A 15,847-nucleotide genomic window follows, 5' to 3' on the forward strand; every position below is an offset into this window, starting at 1 on the left:
CGAGAACGTAGCGCCACATGGTGTCGCATAAGGGAAGTGCAGCCGACTTCCGGTGTAACTGGTTTCCGGTAGTGGGCCGAGTGCCGAGAAATAGGCAGTTTTTATATTAGCGTACATAACTTATAGCGTAAGCTAAGCAGCACACATTTTTTAGTTTTAGTTGGCCAGCAAGATCTTCGGATCTCTGAAGCCATATGCCGTTGTTGCGGCTATTTTCTGACTCTAGCGATAGGTGGCGCTAACATCTCGAATGTTTCTTTCGTTAGGCTTCGGACTTGTTCGAAACGAGAAGCGATCTCGAAAACACCACAAGGTTATCCATAATACTCTGTCGTCAAAGCGGCCCAAGACTAAGCGAAAGCCGTTTACACAATCATTTGCTGCGAGCGAAGTGCATTTTACAAAAGCAACGCCAAATTCAATTTGAAGTGGGCAGCCGGGACCGCCGCCATGTTGGTGGCTAATTCGTTCCCATAATTCCTAATGCGACGATCCTGCGTTTACATGCTCCGCAAGAGTCGACTCGCGCCCGTAAATTTACCCTCGCCTGGCGCATTAATGTGATGCATCTTCCTAGCACATTACTGCTGTTTACACGAATTTGATGCGCTAGATATGCGATGCGACACTGTCGCATTCATGTAAATGTGGCTAGTGATGGAGTCACAGCGGATGGACACTAAGGCAGCCGAGAATGGAGAAATGACGTCGGCAGCTACAACCACTTTAGGAGACGGGCATGTAGGGTCTGCGATTATGGTACTAGATGGATACAAGGCCAGTTGTGCCCGAGTGCAGTCGACTACGATGTTCGAAAAGGAAGTCCCCAGTCTAGGATAACATCATGCAACACACGCAGCGACATACAGCATGTCTTCAATGAAAACACAAGCAGTGCACGCGGCCAAAGGCTTAATGTGCTGCGAGCTCGCCATCAGTACTGACAGGTCAGGAACCTATATCGCACTCTTTTCTGTTTGTGGAACAGTAGGTCACTAATTACAGAAACGGCAGCTCCTGTGTCGACAAGAGCTTTGGTCACGACACCATCTATAAACACTCCATTAGGGGACAAAGTATGGGGCCTTGAAAATTTCGGCAGTGCAGTTCTTGCCTCAGGAACTGCGGCTGTTAGTTTTCCCTCTGCGGAGAATTGGACCACCAAAGCATGAGGGAAATGCAGTGGCAGCGAGGTGAAGGCAATTGACATGAGCTGAAGGTGGCACCACGTGAACATCGTCAACATGGCGTTCTCGTCGTTGAGGTGTATATTCAAAGCAGGGCGCAACGTGACAAATACCCTACACGGTGGCGACAGTGGCAAGCAACATGCCCAGTGATATTAAAGGTATAGCAAATGAGGCGATTATTCAGAGTATGCCACGGGCTTTGAGAGAGTCCGGGAGGTCGGTACGCTGGTACATGAACCAGGAGCTCTGGACGTGGCGGCGAGTAGAAGTTGGTGACTGGGCTGCTTAGTGCTGGCAGCGGTCGCGCATATGCGCGAGTCCCGGCTTCAGCATAAGTGAGAGGCACTGTAACGTGCATTGGTGCCGCAGGGGATGGCAGTGCCTCAGCGACTTGGGCGTGAGTGACACGACAACGTGGCAGGGATCTCGGGAACAGATGCCACAAGGGAGAGCTGGTGGGCCACTTCCTCGCAGATCGACTGCTGAATTTGTGGCAGCAGGGCGGAATAGTCAGCTCCAGTACGTGTGGTTTCCAAGGCTGAGCTTTCTGCGGATTGCAAGAGGTATGACGCATGGAAAGGTGCTCCTTACGCAGCACATCAAAACTTTGGCACAGTTTGATTACTTGGGTGATTGTCCGAGGGTTCTTGGCTACCAGCATATGGAAGGCATCGTCGTCTATGTTTTTCAGGATATGCCTTATTTTCTCAGCTTCCGCCATTGAAGCGTTCGCCTGCCTACAGAAGTCTTCAATATAGCTTGTGAAGGTCTCACCATTTTGTTGAGTTCGGCCATGCAGGCGATGTTCAGAGAGATGTTTGCGTATGGCTGGCTGACTGAAGAAAGAAGTGAGGGTTTCCTTGAAAGCCAACCAGGTCGTAAAATTGGCTTCATGATTATTGAACCATCAGCTGTCCACAGCAGTCAGGTAAAACATGATTCGAGTCAGCCTGGCAGTGTCACCCCACTTTTTGTGAGAGCTACAGCGTTCATACTCGAATGGCCAGTCCTCAACATCACGATGGTCAGTACCGCTGAATGTCAGAGAGTCCCGCTGAAGAACCACACCAGCACACATGGCAGGGGGTGGGTACGGCTTGAGAGGTAGTGCGCAGTGGCGTAGCAACAGGGGGGGGTCGGGGGGGGGGGGGGGCGTGGGCCCCGGGTGCAATGGGCCAGTGGGGGGGGGGGTGTGTGTGCCAGAAGACCTATGGGCCCCGGGTGCCACACGACCTAGCTACGCCACTGGTAGTGCGTCCTCAGTCATTGCAGTGGGAGATGGTAAAGTACAGCTGCGGAGCTCGAGGACAAGGAGAGGGACTACCCAACACATCCGCCAAATGCAACAGGCGTGTACGTTTCAGCAACATGGGCATGGCGTCTGGAAAAAGGCCACTAACATAAGGCAGCCACAGCCCGAAAAACTGACAGAGCGAGACACACAAGAACGTCAACTTCTTTCTCTGTGCTGGCACAAAACTGCCGTCGAAGCTCTCTGGTACAGTACACACAATCATAGAGCAGGTGATGATACAGGTAGATCGAAAACTAGCAAGAAAATCCAGCCACGACAAATAGAATTCACGAAAGCGTTGCGAAAGCATGCCACAGGCAGCAGCATAAGAGAAAAAGCAGAGAAAGTATACAACAGGCCAGGCCTATCGGCCATGACCCAGGCGACATAATATGCCTAAACATAAAAAGCCAGCTTCCTAAGAGTGCTAAATATGGCAGTAGAACTGCAGCGGGTTCCGGGATAAAATGGGACAACTGTCACAGCTGGTGATGACACAAAAATGGTAACCAGCTATCGTAGCATCACAAGAAGCCGGAACAAACCCAAAATTACAGGGATACGAAACCTGTAGTACCGAAGATAACTGGAATGTCGCAACATTGGTGGACAAGAAAGTCGCAGCAGTATGTCACAAACCCATAGAGGGAACGGACATCCTGCATATAATAACGACAGTGGAGGCAGCAAACAGTGCACACTCTGAACCTTTCTGCTTATTTCTTCAGGCCTTCTCGGAGCTATTCCTGGGCATCACCTCGAGATTTTCGTCACGGGGATTTTTGGCACCTGTGTCCCGAGCGCAGCAGCAGTGACAGTGCAGAAATGGATCAACGTGCGACCACGTGACCCTGTCGTACCCGCCTAGATCCTGTTAAAAGGACCCCCAGATGTTCACGGCAGTCACTTGGCAACGGAGGCAGCAAACAGTGCACTCTGAACCCTTCTGCTTATTTCTTCAGGTTTGAAATTTTCCGATTCTGTTCAAAGTGCCTTGCTAAGTACCTGCTGACCTGAAGCGTGAATTTTGCAAAGAATTAAGAGAGCTGAAGAACAGTATGGACTTTATAAAAAAAGAATTTTAAAAGAAGGTTCGTTCAAACTTTCAGGCAGTGTTCGGCGGGTCCTTGCGCAGGGACCTTGCAGCAGCAGACTTTGCTCACTTCAACCATTTGTCTGAGTAGCTTTGCTCAAAACATGGTCCAGACTGACGGCCCTTCACTAGCAGCAGGTGTTGGAGGGTTGTGTTGCACATCAATGAGCGGAATTCAGTCCTAGTTTTTCGCGCCGTGCTAAAGATACTCACACACTGCGTAACTATGCGGTATCACGAGTAAGTCCAGCATCACCTTAGCAACTCGGTGAAACATGTTTTCCATCAGTGTTTTTCATTTTTCCAACCATAGACCATTGCACATCCCACCTTTCTTCACTCAGAATGTCCTCTGGAACACTGTACATCTGTAGAGTGGCGAACTCAGCTTCGACATCATCTAAAGCGTCTTCAGGAGATTCATTGGAATGTCGGGCCAGCAGCTGAGGGAAACTCTGAATAAAGAAACGAAGACACAAAAGCAATGCCTGTGAAATAAATTTCAAGTTGGCCACCTCCGCATCTTTCAGAGTTGCATTTCAGAGTTGTTCCGGAGAAAGTTCACTATGCTGTCTTGCTGCTCAGCTATGCGAACATAGCTTTGATGCTTCGCCGCAGAAACATGCAGTTTTACGTCGCCTTTGCCACCGTGAGGCACGCTGACGTCGCATCCACAAGTTGTACAATATGTTCTCCTTTCTTTGATGTCAAAAAGCACGGAAATTCAGAAGTGTAAGATCGCAATAACTTCTGCAAATACCTTTTCTTGGGCTTTGATAGCGCCATGGCATCAAGCACACAAGGTTTCTAGCTTTACATTGTGCGCCGGACACACGGCCTAGCCAACACTAATCATACACACAAATAGCAGTAACAATGCACCATGGAAGAAGGCATGCATGAAATGCAAGCGCTACATGGGCTCTGGGTTTGGTCAGCTTACTAGGCGCCGTTGTCGGCTGCTTAGTCGATACAGATTGCACTAGTGCAGCCGTTGTTGGTGATGCTGATGATTACGATGTGGCTGCAGATTCCGCGGTGCCGGTTTCACAAAAAACATTGTGCGAACAGAGACAACTTTTCGGGAGATATAAGACAGTGACCGTACAATCGGAAAGTTCAGTCAAAACAGGGGAGTCTCCCGAGCGAATCGGGAGGCTTGGCAGGTATGTTGCAGGCTTTAGGAAATACCGGAACTATCTTCAGAAATTTGTACGAAATGCTGAAAATCTATTACGAGAACCTATTTCATGAGGTTAGTACTCGGAACAGTCTATTATGGCACGAAATTAAAAAGCTTTTTCATTCCGATGTCCACAATAGTGTTGACATTAAACTTGTAGGTGAGGATAGAACGCTAACAGGCAAAGAATGAGCAAATGTGTTTAAGGGGAGACGCGGCCCTCGAAAACTGAAAAATCGCGAAGAAGTCGATTTTTGAAAAACCATATTTTTGGGTTATATGTCTCAAACTACCTGTTCTGCAATTATCAGCACCTAATTCAACCGCAAAGTATTAAAAAAACTATTTTGAGGCCACCGCGGCCCACAACACACGCACAAATGCCGAAATGAAGTCAAACTTCGTGCGCGCGCCATTCCCGGCCGATGCGGCCTGCCCATGCCATCTCAGTATCTTTTTGACTGAATTCTTTGTCTCCGTTTCGTCGCCTTGCCAAATGGCATCGTCGGCGCGGTTGAGGGGCTATTGTCATTTTGCCGCGATGCAATGCAGAGCGCTGATTGGCCGGAGCAGCGCGTTGAAATCCCGTGGGCTAAAGAGCGCCTGCCATTGGCTGCTGCGCGGGCGGCGGCGGCTGCTCCCTTTGATGTCGTGCCCGTCGCGCTCGCGTCGTTGTTGCCCCTTGCTCCGTCTGCCTCAACATGAGCGTGCGAGCTGCTCATTGCCTTGCGTTATCTTTTAGATTATTTTCTCAGCTTTTTTTTTGCTAGTTCTTTGCTGCACGCGATGCCGGCAAAGCCCAAGACAGTGCAGATGTTTGGTGCGCGGGAGCACGATATGCATCTTGTACGAGCATCGATCTTCCGCAGCGAGTGCCGACTGCGTAGACGCTTTTCAGCGGTGGAACTGTGCTTTCGGCTGTAGCCAGTCGAAAATCTGACGCATTAAGTGTGCCTGGAGCCGCAAGAGTTAATTGAAAGCTCCGCAGAAGCTTTCTAATGAAAGAACATGTGTTCAGCTTTAAAGGCCTGTTTTCTCGGAATGGATTTTTTCGCTAGTAGTGGTGCTGGGGAAGGAGATATCTCAAGAACCACTTTTCAGATTTGTATGCCGTTTTTTTTTAATTCTGTTCCTGAATGACTTAGTCAGTGGGTAACAGGCTTTTTTTTGAAAGCTGGTGCAGTCAATTTATAATAAGCAATTAATTTTTTGATGAATGTGGTCATTACTGGCTACATCAAATTCAAAAATGTCTTAAATATTTTTGGAGGGAAAATTTAAAAAAAAGGGCTCTTTAGCCCCCTGGGATATGTATCAAGGCATCATCACAGTGAATTTCAGCTTCCTACAATGTTCTGGCATTTCTCCAGGCTGTTCCTCAGGTATATACATGAATTGCCTAGTTAGACCTCAATAACTCTGGAATTAATAAACACATCTCCATGAAACTTTGCAGTTCCTCATAGTTTGGTGGTGTGAATGTACCCTGAAAGTTTCATGTGGATATTTTAAAAAATAAAAAAGTTCAGTCTCCAGGGTAGCCTCCCCTCTTAATGATTATTTCACCAGCCTGGGGAAAAGTACTCAGGATACAGCGGTAACGAAGTATTTGGGCACACGGAATGCACATACAGTTTTTCTTTAACCTACAGATCCACATGAAGCTTACACAATATTCATGTCATTAATAAAATTGTAAATGCCGTGATGTGAACGGGCTTTAAATAAGCCCTATTAGGTTTGTGCTTGATCTTTAGCTCCCAGTACTTACCGTAAAAACCGGAATATAGGTCGAACTTTTTTTCGAAAAACCATCGCGAAAAGTCGACCCTCGACTTATATACCAGACGTTGGCGGAAAAACTACGGAAGTCTTGCAACAATGGGTGGATGAAGTAAACAGCCGCCATCGCCATCAGCAGCAGCGCAGCGTCTGTAGCGGCGTGGCGACGTTGTGGCACCGGCATTTTGCGTTTCCATTGTCGCAATGTTATATTAATTAAACGCTGCATTTTCATTTTGTTTCAAAATGAGCGGAAGCCGGCGTCAATTCACCGCCGCCTTCAAGAAAAAGGCGATTGAGTACGCGGAAGCCCACGGCAACCTGGCGGCACAGCGTGAACTTGAAGTATCCGAAAAGAGCATTCGGTAGTGGCAGAGGCAAAAGCAACGTATTACAACTTGCAGCAACCAAAAGAAAACATTTCGTGCCGGATCGCAGTGGACTGCAGAACTGGAAGGCAAGGTTGCGGAGTCCGTCCGAGAGCTGCGTGTAAGATCGCTGCCTGTGACTGCCGAATGCATCCGTTTGAAAGCGGTAGAGATCGCGCGCGCCTATGGACTGGGCAGCGAGAAGCACTCGTCATCCGACCCTGATCAAAGGCGTTGCTCTCATTCGGAGTAGCGCTTGCGCACTTTGTGCTCTTCTGTGTACTGTACACTCGACTAATTTTTAACAGTATCGCGCGACCATCGACCCGCGTGTTTGTCAGCACCTTGTCATCACGGCACGGAGCGGCGAAATAGCGAAAGTAAGGGCATGTGTACACATGCGCGTATCTCGTTTGTTTCGCTGCTCAGCGCCGTTAATAAGGTGCTGACAAGCACGCGGGTCGATGGTCGCGCGATACCGCTAAAAACTTGGCCAGGTGCACATGCGAGCAGCATTTAAATAAATACTGTCACCAGTAAATACAGTCACGTAATATCGGTGATCTTTCATTGTTGCCAAATATCACACTGAAACAATTGGCCAAATGGAGCAAGGCTAACGCTCTCAAATTAAAAATAAAAGCTGTTATTTTTGCACCTCCACAAAAACATCTGATTGAAGACATATTGTTGCAGGTTGGCTCTGAAGTAATTGAACTTGTCCCCAACGTCAAAACTTTGGGTGTTATATTTAATGAAAAATGAACGTGGAATGAACATGTGGAAGTTATTGGATCCTGTTTAGCCAAAGCTTGAGACGTGCTTTGTAGACCCCGAGAGACGATACTATCTAAAGTTTAACTGATCCTTTATAATGCACTATTCTCATCTCATTTAATGTATTGCCGCCGTGTGTGAGGTACCATGTCACAGCACAATATAAGTAAATTATTACTGCTACAAAAATAGCTGTTCGTCATATCGCGAACACGTCCTTTGACGTATATACATCTGAACTATTTTCGAAGTTTAATATCATTTGTCTAGCAAGTTTATACGACGTCAACCTTGCCCTAAAGTACCACAGGTACATTAAGCACTACAATGAAGCATTCTTGGGGTTGTACTACCTAACAGAACCAACAGATATATCCTATAATATTAGGGAAAGAAAGACGGCAGCTACCCCTCTCCCATACAAATTATGAATCAAATCACATCCCATCCTTATTAAATAAACTTCCCGAAAACTGTGTAGAGATGACTCGCATTACTAGGAAAACGATACGAGGTTTCTTAATTCAAACTGAGTCATAATTTTTAAACGTTCCTTTGGCTAGGGGAAGTCATTACTTACCTCCTTTAATTAAGTGGTTTAACGTTTTGATGATACTTTCGCATATAGGATGTAACCTGCAAGACATTCACACCTTCATTTGCTATCTACATTTCTGTATGTTAAGAGAACGTTATAAATTTTTCAGCAATTGAAAATAATTATGCATTTCTGTTATATACTGTATATTCATATGTGTTATTTGTACTGACTAACCACACTGCTTTGTATCACTGATTGTACATTTTGCCTTATTCGTTTTCACTAATACATTTGTACATTGCACACACTAAAGTGTACAAACTTTATTATGTCCCCATTGTCATGAATACGGACAAGAACCTTGTCAAGCTGCAAAAAAAAAAGCAGCTTTTAGTTCTTGACACAGTGTTCATTTTTTTGTAAATGAATGGATGCGAAATAAAGATCGATTGATTGAAATCACATATAAAGGCACCAGAGGAAAGAGTACCTTCATAATTAATGTCTTAATGTCAAGTCAGAAATGAACAATGTTCAACAAATTATTTCAAGAGACAGCAAAAATGGCAAAGGGGAGACCTTTAGTGAAAGTTGGGGATTTTAACACTAGGCACTCAAACTGGGGGTACCCAACCCAGAACAATAAAGGCAAAAATATCACAGGACAAATAGACCCCCCTGGCATGATACTTCTTTCTAACAGACCCTGCAATGCCACCAAGAACAGAAAATAGTATCTTTGCGGACACAAGTTCGGACCTAACAATAACCAAAAATTGTCTAAATGCAGAGTGGAGCAAACACTCTCGAAAATCTAGCTATTGACCATTGTGTTATAAGCACCACAATCCCCACAGCTATAACCCGCGAACCAATAGGTACAGCTAAAATAACAGACTGGAGGGCATATAGAGAATCACTTAAAGAACAAACCACTGACATAAACTATTTAGATAATTGGTGCAAACGCATGTGAAATGTAAAGCAGAAACATGACAAAACCGTTGCCAGGGTGGACAAAACACCTGAAGTGGACCCTCACCTACTGCATATGAGGGATGCAAGAAGAAGTCTGACCAAAAAGCAACAGAAATGCAACCAAAAATCAAAATGAAAATAAAAGAAATAACACAGAGGGCCGAGGAATACGCTAATAAACTTTCAACAGCCAACTGGGAATGCTTCTGCGGATCACTAAATGGAACCCTAGGGAAAGCAAAAACGTGAAACATTTTCAGAGGAATTACTGACTTGCTCAAAACCATACACGAAGGACACAGGAACCTGGAGAGATTGCAACACTCAAACACAGGTACGGAAGAACTCCTTCAGGCAGTCCATACCAAATGCTTCGGTGACAAAGCTCCGATACCCACATACCAAGCTCATTACAGCAGACACAAAACCTAGGAATGGTTGAACTCTTCACGAAGGCAGAGTTACAGCAGCAATCGCCAGTACAAGACAGAACAAAGAAGCAGGGGCAGACCAAATATCAAATGCTACGATTAGAAACATGAACGATGAAGCAACGACAACCCTTACAAACTTTCTAAATGACCACTGGGTCAAAAGAACGATACCGCAGCAATGGAAACATGCTGTGATAATCATGATCCCAAAACCAAGGAAGAAATTGACTTCAGAAAACCTTAGGCCCATCTCTCTTACATCATGTCTAGAAAAGGTGTTCGAAGGATTAGTAAACACTAGACTCCAATGTCATCTTTAAGAAAACAACTTAATGCCCAACACCATGTTTGGCTTCACATCACATCTTTCAACACAGGACATACTCCTTGTTTTAAAAGAGGAAGTATTAACCAATCTCCCCAAGGCAGGAGAACACATTGACATGGCTGTCGACATAAAAGGGGCCTTTCACAACGTAAGTCACAAAGGGATATTGAATGAACTAGCGGAGACCAGCTGCGGTCAAAAGACTACCAGTACATTCGAAGCTTCCTCAACCAGAAAACAGCAGTTATCAAAGTAGGAGACGATGAATCTAAAGTCATCCAACCTCCTAATAAAGGAATGCGAAAGGGTGCGGTAATTTCGCCTACTCTCTTCAACATAGCCATGAATGGACTTGCTAAAAACTCCAGCATATTCCCGACATCTGTCATTCCCTATACACGAATGATCTAACGATATGGATGACCAAGAGCAACTTGGGAGAGAAGGAGGAGAAGCTTGAACGGGAAGACAATATAATGGGAAACTATACCCAACAAAGAGGACTCCAGTGCTCGGCAGAGAAACCAAACTCGTTCACCTCACCAAAAACTGACTCGAGACTCAAACTCGAGATCAGGCTGGAAGGGAAAATTATTCCCAAGAGGTCAACAGTAAGAGTGTTGGGGATGTGGCTGCAACTGAATGTCAGATGCCTGCACACTTTAAACGTTATCAGGAAAACAATGCACCAGATTAACCGGATGATAGCCTGTGTGGCTCATGATCGGACAGGGATGGGGGAACAAGACACTCTCAGACTGGTAAAAAGCCTGGTCATTAGCAGACTAATTAATGTACTCCCTACCTTACCATAAATAAGGAGGAAGAAAAAAAGGCTGATCAAATAATAAGGATGGCATATAAGACAGCCTGAGGCTGCCATGCAACACTTCAAATGAGGAGCTTCTGGCCCTCGGCCTCCATAATACGTTTCATGAGCTGGCCGAGACCCAACTCATAGCACAGAGGAGTTGATTGGCACAGACAGCCAGCAGAGCTCTTCTTCAAAGAGTTGGCCTTGGAGCATGCATACAAGTACACCAAAACGCCAAGGGGCTACCCTGCCAGATCAGATTTGTATGGGGTATCACCAATACCACAAAGCATGGATCCAACAATGTACGCAGAATACATAGACAAAATACATAGCAGAATACATAGACAAAACAACAAAGTACTTGGACAATGCCAGATTCATGGATGCTTCACCATATCGGGCCAATGCAAAGAATATGGTGGCAGTTGTCGTAAACTGTAAAGGTAAAATCACAGCCTGTGCTTCAGTTTCCTGAGCAACCATTATAGAAGCCGAAGAGATAGCCATTGCCTTAGCTATAAGAGAAGGCATAGAGCGCAATGCTCCACTGACAATCAGAGAGAGAGTAAACGTTTATTGTAACAGAGACTGTTTGGTTATAGTGGGTGGAGCCCCTCCTCCAGGGCCCCACTGGTTACAATCAGATTCTCAGGCTGCATGTAGGAACTATCAGAGGGGACAAATTGGCATGAGGGCACATCGGATGCTTACTCAAATCAGAAGAGAACTCAACGTCAGGTATACCCAAACAATAACATGGGCCCCGGGACAAGAGGGTGTTAGTGGGAACCTCCATGCAGACGAGGCGGCACAAGGTTTCATTAATTGCCAAGCTGCCCATGGCAACATTGTGGAGGAACCAACACCCATCGATCCAAGTTATAAAGCAATCTTGCAATACTACAGGGAATTGAGAAGGCTCTACCCAGCACCGCATAGGAACCTTTCAGCCGTGGACTCAGCAACATTACGCAGGCTCCAGACACATATACAAACCTCCATAAATTTCACATACAGTAAAACCTCGTTAAACCGTACCCGCTTAAACAGTAGTTTCGTTTTAAAAGTAGTAAAGTGAAATCCCCGACCCAGCGACCATTGAAAATAATGCGTTTTGTACCCGCATAAACCGTAGGCATCGGTTAAAACACAATTGCGTCGTCTCCATCAGGCATAAGGTTGAGGCTACTGTCGTCACTGCTAGGCCACCACGGCATCAAACGAAAATAACACTTTTGTTGCACGAAGTGAATAAACACTACATGTTTTCCCCCCTTTCATCGCACTCTCTCTGACTTCCGTTTTTGACAGGTAAGTTGGCGATCTCATGCTATTTTGGTTAAGCAGTACTACCGTTTAGTATGTACTTTTTCCGAGCTCTGGTAAACTACACGGGTCTTTGGGACGAAAAAAATAGCAAAATAACTGACTTCTTGAAAATGGTGTTTCTGAAATCTACAGCCCTTTTTACAGAACCAGACCGCATTTCTAAACTTTTCGAACGGTATTTTAGCTGCAGCATTACTTCATTTCATTGATACTCGCAAAATTTGAGCCGAAATTAAGACTAAAACGGCACTTCTGCTAAACGCAGCTGCCGTCTCATGCATCGTAGCGCGGACATCTTGGTCTCATTTTAAAGAGCGGTCTTTTTTTCTTCAATTTCCCGCCAACGCAGGCTCTATGCAGCCACTGGATTCTTTCAGTTACCGTGCCAAAGAAGGGTCCCAGCGCGCTCTCTTATTCATTGTTGAGTGCAAGTGACCTGAGGGTGCCATACGATTGGCGGAATTCCTTTCTCGTCGTCTGCTCCCCGCTTCAGTAGGCCGTACGCCATGCGCCATATTGCCCTAGCATGAGTGTCTGCTGCGCGATGGCCTGTTTGGGAAGAAAATTTCACACGAGGAACAAGTTTGGTGGAAGAAAGGTGCGATGTACATTGATTGAGAACTGCAAGAAGCGCTCCGCAGCCCAGCAAAAGCGTTGAAATCGCGGCGCCCGCCGGCGCTATCACCGATCCGATCGCCGATAAAGGCTGTTTCACATGCTGCGACTGCAACGACGAGAATCGGTGCTGTCGCACGCGTCGCAATGCAATTTTTAGAGGGCTCATTTCACATGATTGCGATTTCAACAATGCGACTGGTGCGACGCCCAGGGTTGCTTACTGCCAGGTTTTGTGGCACACGCTGAATAATTATTTTATTGGAGTGAATAAAACATTTACACTACAATATCATTGACTTCTCTCGATTAGAAGCAAATAATATGTACGTTTACTAATTTAAAAACGTTAGTTAAGATTTGTCTTGGAGTGCGCGACGGCGGTTTCTCTAGTTCAGTGCGACATCGCGCACTTAAACAGCTGTTCGCAAACGGTTCAGCGGTTCTTTATTCTATGGTTCAGCACTGTGTGTTGTCTTATCTACCTTCTATGAAGGTTTCGTTCCGCCTGCGCTACAACTATCTACAAGATGACCTATCGACAAGTTCATATAGCTACCCTCACCACATATGCAGTATTCGGAATTCGGCTGCCACGAAGTTGTCGTGTCAGCCCAACAAGATCCTTGCGCAACCCGTGCTCGGCATCAGCTTCTGAGAAATGATGCGCGTATATTGCCCGTCACTGCGCATATGTGGTGCCTGCTCCTAGCCCTATTCTTACGCCAAACGCAACAAGCACCAACCCGAATGCCCGCATGTGCCCCTGGACGAAGCCTCAAACGATCTGTGCGATTACGACGTGGAATGAAAATTGCGTTGCGAAATTCAACCTTAGCGCTAGCCTGGTTCGTCCATCGCCGTGCTTGCGCTGCGAATATATATATATGAGCCCTCTCTAAATATTTCTAAAGGCGCAAAAGCCGACGCATCAAATGTTTCGAGCAGTTACCGTCACTTTTGTAGAAACCTGTACGTTGTAACATAGCATTCTAAAAGACATGCTTCTCGTCCACTTTGTTGTCCCGTGTCTCGCGCTGAAGACCATATCAATACGCGCTATTCATAATGCAGGATCGTAGGCCCACAGCAGGCGCACTTGCCGTAGAATTTTTCAGCTTTCTGCTCAGCCTCGCACGCCTCTCACGGTTAGCCTGTTTTGTGGAAATAAATATTATTATTATATTATTAATGTTATTAGATATTATAGTTTCTTCACTGTAATTTATAGCAATCATCCAGATTTCTTAAGCTAGTCATGCATTTAACCTGTATTGGATCAACATTGTTACGACATGCTTATGGGAGTCATTTCAAACTAGATTGCTCAGCCAGAGAAAGTACAAATGCAAGCCTCAATGTTTATTCCAATTTGGTATTGCTAAACAGATTATATTGGCAGAGTTTTATGCCTGCTTGCATTTCCTGCAATTCGATGTTCAGAGCTCAAAAAACTGATTCCTTTTCTTGCTGTCGAAAGGCTGCTTCAATGTCGATAGCAAGCTATAATTATTAATTTCGAAAGTGTTAAGCAATGACTATGTCTAAGCTTATCAATGCGTTTTTGTGCCACGAACACAATTAAGTTTTCTCTCTCCCTCTCACTGACAGCCATGGAATGAAACCGTTCATTTTCATAAGTATCAGGATGCAAACATTCTGGAGTTTGTCCTGAGCATTTGAGCAAGGTGTCCTGAACACGACAAAATTTGAAGTTGAAACCATCAATAATGGGCTATGGATGGGTATAGGTGCGGACAAGAATGAGGCAGAAAAAACACCAAGACACATAGCTGGTTCATTTGGCAGTGTTTGCTTTGATTCTAACAGGTCACTGAATCGAATGCACATCTATGTTTTATGGGGTTCAAAGTAGAAAACTAACGTAAGAATGATGTTAGAGCACCTAAACAAAGCAGAAATGGAATGCATGATATGTGACATTGTATGATTTGAAACACATACTATGCTCTGCGACAGTGAAAGCACTCCACTCTTAATATGATTCACCACATAACACTGCATAATAGTGAAGCTGACTTGACCCTTTGAGGGTCAACGCCGTAAATATAAATATACGCTGCCACGAATAAGTCCCAAATGGTCGATGCCATACATTTATGATGCCTGTATCTTTGAAAAACGCGGAAACTTTCTTAGTCCTTGTTGCCCGGCAAGCGCTGCTACCACGAGTCAATAGCATGTTTTTTTCCCCCTCTGTTAGTCTCTTCGTTTTCATTCTACGACCTCTTTACACTGGCAAGTTAGGGTGCACAGCGTTAAGTTTTGATTTCATTTTGCAGGCCATTTCTGTTGGTTGTGCTCGTAAAAGCTGATGTCTATCTCGTTTCTCTCAATCTTTCAAAGGGTCAGCGCTAGATGCTTGCTCGTCTGTTGCTCACAGGCATGCGATTACTTCTGTTACAAAGACAGCCCGATTATAGGCGGGCGCTTGTATATACAAATGATGCCACCCCCCATGCCTCCATTTCTTTTCTCGAGACTTGGCTTGTGAAAATTGATTGCCCCTAGTTAACGACAGAACAAAGAATTACTAGATGTTACTGACCCGTTTGGTTTTTCTGACGAGCACACAACCATAGAGTTTTCCTGCGTGTGCTCACATACAATTCAATTACGCTATTAGCGTGCGTGCTGGTTGCTTTGCTGAGAGTCAAGTTGCGATTCCTCCAACGTGGACTGCTACTCAAGTGTCAAATCAGAATACGACCATTTCAATATATCTCCTTTTTTATTCTTATAATTATGGAAGCCTGTCTGTATTTATGAATAAACAATGCATGTTTACCTACAGAAAATATATTTTTGTCACTTTAGGATTACTAAATAAACTAATTTTTTTTCGACATTGGTCAATCTGAACATTCTAAATGTGCAATACAAGATTTAATCCTAGGGGGTCGCATTTGGCAACAAAAATTTACCCTGAAAGTGTTAAGGAAACTGGTTATTGTGCAACACATGCCTTTGGCAACCAAAAATTTTGGAAAAATAAAATGATCTTATACACCACAAAATACGATACTTGCACATTACGTGGTCGCCAGTGGCACCTCATGTCGAGCATCCCAAATGTGTAGATGAGCTTGCACTAGGC

At 45.1% G+C, this 15,847-nt stretch overlaps 1 protein-coding gene across 1 annotated transcript in view; it reads right to left on the bottom strand.

Moving 5' to 3' along the window:
• The window catches only part of LOC135920910 (prostaglandin E synthase 3-like), a 75,859-nt gene that overhangs the window by 19,945 nt on the left and 40,067 nt on the right, over positions 1–15,847 (bottom strand). The window lies entirely within an intron of this gene.

Source organism: Dermacentor albipictus, chromosome 1, assembly GCF_038994185.2.
Source record: "Dermacentor albipictus isolate Rhodes 1998 colony chromosome 1, USDA_Dalb.pri_finalv2, whole genome shotgun sequence".
In the NCBI taxonomy this organism is placed as follows: Eukaryota; Metazoa; Arthropoda; class Arachnida; order Ixodida; family Ixodidae; genus Dermacentor; species Dermacentor albipictus.